The sequence below is a fragment of the Amblyraja radiata genome, chromosome 24 (assembly GCF_010909765.2).
Source record: "Amblyraja radiata isolate CabotCenter1 chromosome 24, sAmbRad1.1.pri, whole genome shotgun sequence".
NCBI classification, from domain to species: Eukaryota; Metazoa; Chordata; class Chondrichthyes; order Rajiformes; family Rajidae; genus Amblyraja; species Amblyraja radiata.
This window is the reverse complement of record NC_045979.1, coordinates 39,923,155-39,930,488: the sequence shown is the minus strand read 5'-3', so window position 1 is coordinate 39,930,488 and position 7,334 is coordinate 39,923,155. Positions and strand designations below refer to the sequence as shown.

At 50.4% G+C, this 7,334-nt stretch overlaps 1 long non-coding RNA gene across 1 annotated transcript in view; it reads left to right on the top strand.

Moving 5' to 3' along the window:
- The first annotated feature begins 344 nt into the window (after positions 1–344).
- LOC116987088 overlaps positions 345–7,334 on the top strand; it is a 41,290-nt gene continuing 34,300 nt past the window's right edge. Inside the window, exon 1 of the long non-coding RNA XR_004415633.1 lies at positions 345–435. This is a non-coding gene — a long non-coding RNA (uncharacterized LOC116987088). The remainder of the gene's footprint in view (positions 436–7,334) is intronic.

Below are 7,334 nucleotides of genomic sequence, written 5' to 3'. Positions count from 1 at the left end.
GCTGTGATGGAACACTAGACGGGAAGAATGCAACACTGGTGCAGCGGGTAGAGCTGCTGCCTCACGGCACCAGAGACCCGGGTTCCATCTCGACTACGGAAGCTATCTGTATGGAGTTTGCACGTTCTCCCCGTGACCTGCGTGGGCTTACTCCGGGTGCTCCGGTTTCCTCTAACACTCTAAAGACGTGCAGGTTTGTTGGTTAATTGGCTTGTTGGGCTGAAGGGCCTGTTTCCATGCTGTATCTTTAATTCATTTACTCGACTCACCTTGCTTTTGGCTCAGTGGCCTGAAGGAAGGTTCCTCCCTCACTAACCCTCATCATTTTGTTTCTGTAGCAGTGATCATTGGTGGTGTCATCGGTGCTGTTGCGGCCGCCGTTGTCACCGCAGGCCTCGTTGCCCTCGGTGCCTACTTCTACAATCGGAACACACGGTAAGAAAAGTATTTCTGTCCTTGCGTTTCTCGTCAGTATGTTTGTAAACTCGGTAAAGAGGCACGGTGGTGGTGCAGCGGGTAGAGCTGCTGCCTCACAGCGCCAGATACCCGGGTTCCATCCCGACTACGGGTGCTGTCTGTACGGAGTTTGTACGTTCTCCCCGTGACCTGCGTGGGTTTTCTCCAAGATCTTCGGTTTTCTCCCACACTCCAAAGACGGACAGGTTTGTAGATTAATTGGCTTGGTATAAAATGTAAATTGTTCCCAGTGTGTGTGTAGGACAGTGTTAATGTGCGGGGATCGCTGGTCGGTGCGGACTCAGTGGGCTGATGGGCCTGTTTCCGCGCTGTATCTCTAAACTAAACTAAACTAAAAGCCAGCACGATCCCACCGGTCACTGGCGGAGGATGGGGGGGGGGGGGGGGGGGGGGTAGTTTAGCAGGAAGTGGGGAATTACAACCAATACACCTCAAGATTAAATATTCTTCAGGAAAATATTGGTCAAACATTCTGATTCCCCGTCCCCAGTGTGGAGTCACTGGATCCTTGATGTGACGCTGTGTTTCCAATGTTTATGTTCCACAGCTGGACCAGCCGCACATCTGGACTAATGAGTCTGTAGCTGAACGCAGGTGTGCCCCACAGCTGGACACTCCCACATCTGGATATGCCCCCCCTCCACAGCTGGACCCGCCCCTCCCCACAGCTGGACATCACACCCTCCCACATCTGGATACGGCCCCTCCCCACAGCTGGACATCGCCCCACTCTTACATCTGGATACCCCCCTCCCCACAGATGGATATGGGCCACAAATGGCTACGGTCCTTCCCCACAGCTGGATACCCCTCCCACATCTGGATACGGCCCCTCCACAGCTGGACCGGCCCCTCCCACATCTGGACTTGCATCTGTAGCTGAACGCAGGATACGGCCCCTCCACATCAGGGCATCATCCCCGCTCACATCTGGATACGACCCCTCCCCACAGCTGGATACCCTCTGTACCCACAGCTGGATATGGGCCACAAATGGCTACGGCCCCAGCACATTTGGACACCAGCCCCCACAGCTGGATACCTGCCCCACCACATCTGGACACCGGTCCCCACAGCTGTATACCGGCCCGCTCCACAGCTGGGGTCATCATAATGCAGCTTTATAGAACATTGGGGTGCAGTTCTGGTCACCCCATTAGGTTGAAAGGTGTGGAGTTATGGACTTAGTTTGATCATTTTTCTCTCTATTTAGATCCGACACGATTGGAACAGGAAGCAAAGATGGCGAAGAGCCTTCTATCTCCAACGACAGCAGTGTAACGACTCCACCTCAGACGTATATCTCTCCTCCGTTAAAGAAAAAATAAAACTTAATTTATCCCAGGAGGGAAATTAATGGATGAAAAGTGTGGTCGAGGGGAATTGGGAATCACTTATTTTGGGAAGGAGATGAGGAGGAATTTCTTTAGTCAGAGTTAAGTCAAGTCAAGAGAGTTTATTGTCATGTGTCCCAGATAGGACAATGAAATTCTTGTTTTCTGCAGCACAACAGAATATTGTAAGCATAAATACAGAACAGTTCAGTTCAATATACACATAAATAAACAGATAAAGTGCAATAGGCTGTTACAGTTCAGAGTTTGTTGGAGGTTGTGTTTAATAGCCTGATGGCTGTGGGGAAGCAGTTGTTCCTGAACCTGGATGTTGCAGATTTCAGGCTCCTGTACCTTCTACCCGATGGTAGCGGGGAGATGAGTGCGTGGCCAGGATGAGGTGGGTCTTTGATGATGCCGGCAACCTTTTTGAGGCAGCGACTGCGATAGATCCCTTCGATGGTGGGGAGGTCAGAGCCGATGGTGGACTGGGCAGTGGTCACAACTTTCTCCTGCTCCTGGACACTCAAGTTGCCGAACCAAGCCACGATGCAACCAGTCATCGTGCTCTCTACTGTGCACCTGTAGAAGTTCGAGAGAACTTTCCACCATCGTCCCGTTGATATAAACGGGATTGTGGGTCCCTAACCTACCCCTTCCAAAGTCCACAATGAGGTTCTTGGTTTTGCTAGTGTTGAGAGCCAGGTTATTGTGCTGGCACCATTTGGTCAATCGGTCGATCTCACTTTTATACTCTGACTCATCCCCATCAGTGATACGTCCCACAACAGTGGTGTCGTCAGCGAACTTGATGATGGAGTTCGCACTATGTCCGGCTACGCAGGCATGAGAGGGCGGTGAACCTGTGGAATTCTTTGCCACACATATCCCTAATGAGCACATACCTAGCGGGTCAGGCAGCATCTCTGGAGGTGAACACCTGGTCCTCCCCCAGCCTGAAATCTGCAACATCCAGGTTCAGAAGCAGCCTCTTCCCCACAGCCATCAGACTATTAAACATGACTTCAAACAAACTCTGAACTATAACAGCCTATTGCACTTTATCTGTTTATTTATTTACGTGTATATATGTGGTCTATGGTATATAGACACACTGATCTGTTCTGTATTTATGCCTGCAATATTCTGTTGTGCTGCAGCCAGCAAGAATTTCATTGTCCTATCTGGGACACATGACAATAAACTCTCTTGACTTGACCTGACCTGACCTGACCAGCGCCTTGTAGAGCCTCTGCGTTACATCTCTGTGTTTGTATTCCAGTCCTCTTGATATAAATGCTAGCATTGAAGTTTCCTTCCTTACGGCCGATAATGCCGCCAGTGCCTTCATGGTCGGCTGCAGGAGATGTCCCCGCCCCCCCGGGACACAGAGATGGCGTGGATCTGACCAGTACATCCAGCGCGCGGGCTGACCGGACTTTGGAATAATGTCGGCGCCCGCATGTGTATTATATGCAGAAAGATTTTCACCGAGCAGTTGGACATGTGACAAATAAAGTCCGCGTGACGGTGACTATTATGAAATGAAGATGCCCAATTCCCTTCACTCATTCCTGGGATCATTCTTGTAAAGATTGATGAGACACCTTTTGTCTCCTCTTCACCTGCAGCCTTTGTCCACCCTTCTGCCAGTCTAAACCCCCCTCACCTGTATCCACCTTCAACCCCCCCTCACCTGTATCCACCTTCAACCCCCCTTCACCTGTATCCACCTATCACTTGCCAGGCTTTGTCCCACCCCCACCTCTCTTTGCCATTATTCTCCCCCCCCCAAACTATAATCAGTCTTCTTGTGTATGGCGCTCAGCCTAAAGTTGTCGGACAACTTGTTCTATTTGATCTTATTTGATTGTGCACGCCAGGTTGATTGCATTCGCCGAAACAGGGCAGACCACGTGAAGGTTGCAATCTCCCACCCCTAATCAGTCTGAAGAAGGGTCTCGGCCCGAAACATTGCCTGTCCATTCCCTCCGCAGATGCTGCCTAACCCGCTGAATTCCTCCTGCACTTTGATATTTGACTCTAGATTCCAGCATTGCTGGCATTCTGCCTCTCAAAGAGTTTTAGTGTTTTTAAACAAAATAAATGATGTAATCTATTCTACCGATGCTGCATCTTGAACAGTGACGTCAGGGACGCTGTCAAAAATGCACTGGCAACAGTTCGGAGTGTGTGTGTGGTGGAGTTCTCTGTTCTAGATATGTCTAGAATGGAGATGAGCAGGGATTTATTTAGTTAGGGGGTGGGTGAACCTTTTTCACACAGAGGGTGGTAAGTGTATGGAATGAGCTGCCGGAGGAGGTAGTTGAGGCTGGGACTATCCCAACGTTTAAGAAACAGACAGGTACATGGATAGGACAGGTTTGGGGGGATATGGACCAAGCGCAGGCAGGTGGGACTATGTTGGCTGGTATGGGCAAGTTGGGCTGAAGGGCCTGTTTCCATGCTGTATCACTCAATGACTCAGTGGAATTCTTTGCCACAGACGACTGTGGAGGCCAAGTCATTGTTTTTTGTGATGACACGAAGCTGGGGGGCAGTGTTAGCTGTGAGGAGGATGCTAGGAGGCTGCAAGATGACCTGGATAGGCTGGGTGAGTGGGCAAATGCATGGCAGATGCAGTATAATGTGGATAAATGTGAGGTTATCCACTTTGGTGGCAAAAACAGGAAAGTAGATTATTACCTGAATGGTGTCCGATTAGGAAAAAGGGAGATGCAATGAGACCTGGGTGTCATGGTACATCAGTCATTGAAAGAAGGCATGCAGTTGCAGCAGGCAGTGAAGAAAGCTAATGGTATGTTAGCATTCATAGCAAAAGGATTTGAGTATAGGAGCAGGGAGGTTCTACTGCAGTTGTACAGGGTCTTGGTGAGATCACACCTGGAGTATTTTGTACAGTTTTGGTCTAATCTGAGTAAAGACATTCGTGCCATAGAGGGAGTACAGGGAAGGTTCACCAGACTGATTCCTGGGATGTCAGGACTTTCATATGAAGAAAGACTGGATAGACTCGGCTTGTACTTGCTAGAATTTAGAAGATTGAGGGGGGATCTTATAGAAACTTACAAAATTCTTAAGGGGTTGGACAGGCTAGATGCAGGAAGATTGTTCCCGATGTTGGGGAAGTCCAGAACAAGGGGTCACAGTTTAAGGATAAAGGGGAAATCTTTTAGGACTGAGATGAGAAAAACGTTTTTTACACAGAGGGGTGAATCTGTGGAATTCTCTGCCACAGAATGTAGTTGAGGCCAGTTCATTGGCTATATTTAAGAGGGAGCCCTTGCTTTCTCCCTCCTTCCCCTCCCATTCCCAGCTCTCCCGCAGCCTACTGTCTCCGCCTCTTCCTTTCTTTTTCATGTCCCCCCCCCCCCCCGACATCAATCTGAAGAAGGGTCTCGACTCGAAACGTCTATTCCTTCGCTCCACAGATGATGCCTTACCCGCTGATTTTCTCCAGAATTTTTGTCTACCAATGGGATACCACCACTGGCCACATCTTCCCCTCTCCTCCCCTGTTGGGTTTCTGCAGAGACCGCTCCCTCCGTTACTCCCTGGTCAATTCGTCCCTTCCCACCCAAACCACCCCCTCTCCTGGCACTTTCCCTTGCAACCGCAGGAAATGCCACACTTGTCGCTTTAATTCATTTCAAGACTATGAGGCTGTACATTGGCCATAAAGTTGCTGCCCAAAAGTGCCAGAGACCTGGTATTGATCCTGAATATGGGTGCTGTCTGTATGGAGTTTGCTCCTTTTCCCTTTGATCACATGGGTTTTCTCCGGATGCTCTTGTTTCCTTCCACATTCCAAAGGTGTGCAGGAACCTATTTCAGACCCAACCCAAAACGTAATATTTTCCTTTTGTCCAGAGATTCTGTCTGACCTGTTGAGTTACTCCAGCTTTTTGTGTCTATCTTCAGTTTAAACCAGCATCTGCACTTCCTTTCTACACACACTATCGTCTATATTACTAAAACTCTGTTCTTGACCGGTTTTGACTTTCTGTGCTGCGGTTTCCGAGAGTACGCCGCCACCTACGGCCGTCATTTTCGGCCACCTCGCTCAGAGCCCCCCTCCGCCGCATGTGTGCCGAGGATTTATCCTGTCGATGAAAATTGACAGAGATATTAATGTTTTTACAACATTCCCCATTCTCTCTGCTGCCCCCGCTGGAGGGAGAGGGAGGGAAGTGGTGTGCCTCAATCAGTCTCTGCAAGTGGTGTGCCTCAATCAGAGCTTTGAATGACACTGACAAATGTCTACAGCACTGTGAGTACCCTTAATTTGGTTTGAAAATGAAAATATGGTTAGAGGTAAATTAGCACTGCCTGCAAATGGCTGTTTGGGTTTGAGTTGAAGTAAAAAGGCACTCCCTCTCCCCCCCCCCTCCCTCTCCTCTCCCCCCCCCCCTCCCTCTCCTCTCCCCCCTCTCCTCCACTTCCCCCTCTCCTCCCCTTCCCCCTCTCCTCCCCTTCCCCCCCTCTCCTCCCCTTCCCCCCCTCTCCTCCCGCCCTCTCCTCTCCCCCCCTCTCCTCTCCCCCCTCTCCTCTCCCCCCTCCTCTCTCTCCCCCCCTCCTCTCTCTCCCCCCTCCTCTCTCTCTCCCCCCCTCCTCTCTCTCCCCCCTCCTCTCTCTCCCCCCTCCCCTCTCTCCCCCCCTCCTCTCTCTCCCCCCCTCCTCTCTCTCCCCCCCTCTTTTTTTTTTTTTTTTATTTCAACACATCAAATAATACAACAGATCACGTCATACACAAAACGAAATTACATTATACCAAGTGTCATTATAGTACAACATTACAATCATTATTCACAATACTCTCAACCCCTCGCGGTGACCAGCGCCCACGGAATACCTCCAAAGTCCCCGTGAACACCGCATGTTCCCTCTCCAGGGACACACGTGCACGTACGTAGGCCCGAAAGAGGGGCAAGCAGCCGACCCTTGCCTGACCATCCATCGCCTGCTGCCTGGACCCGCGTATGGCCATCTTGGCCAGGCCCTCTCTCCCCCCTCCTCTCTCTCCCCCCTCCTCTCTCTCCCCCCCTCCTCTCTCTCCCCCCCTCCTCTCTCCCCCCCCTCCTCTCTCCCCCCCCCCGTTCTCTTCCCCCCCCCCGTTCTCTCCCCCCTCCGTTCTCTCCCCCCTCCTCCCCTCCATTAGCGTGAGTGCGGGAGGGGGTAGTTAGTGTGTGATGCTGCATGCCGCCTCCCCCCCCCCCCCCCCACAACCGCACGTTGGGGGAACAGACCCAACGGGTCTGCACTTGGCCTAGTATACGATAGAACTTTATTAATCCCAGGAGGGAAATTGTGTGTGTGTGTGGGTATATATATTATACACACACACACATATTTATATAGTTATATATTCATATATAAATATACACCGTTTTGTTTTCTCGTTTATAACATTGTTTACATATTCTGTTGTGCTGCTGCAAGTAAGGATTTCATTGTTCTAACTGGGACGTGAGAGTATAAAACACTCTTGACTCTTGACTTACT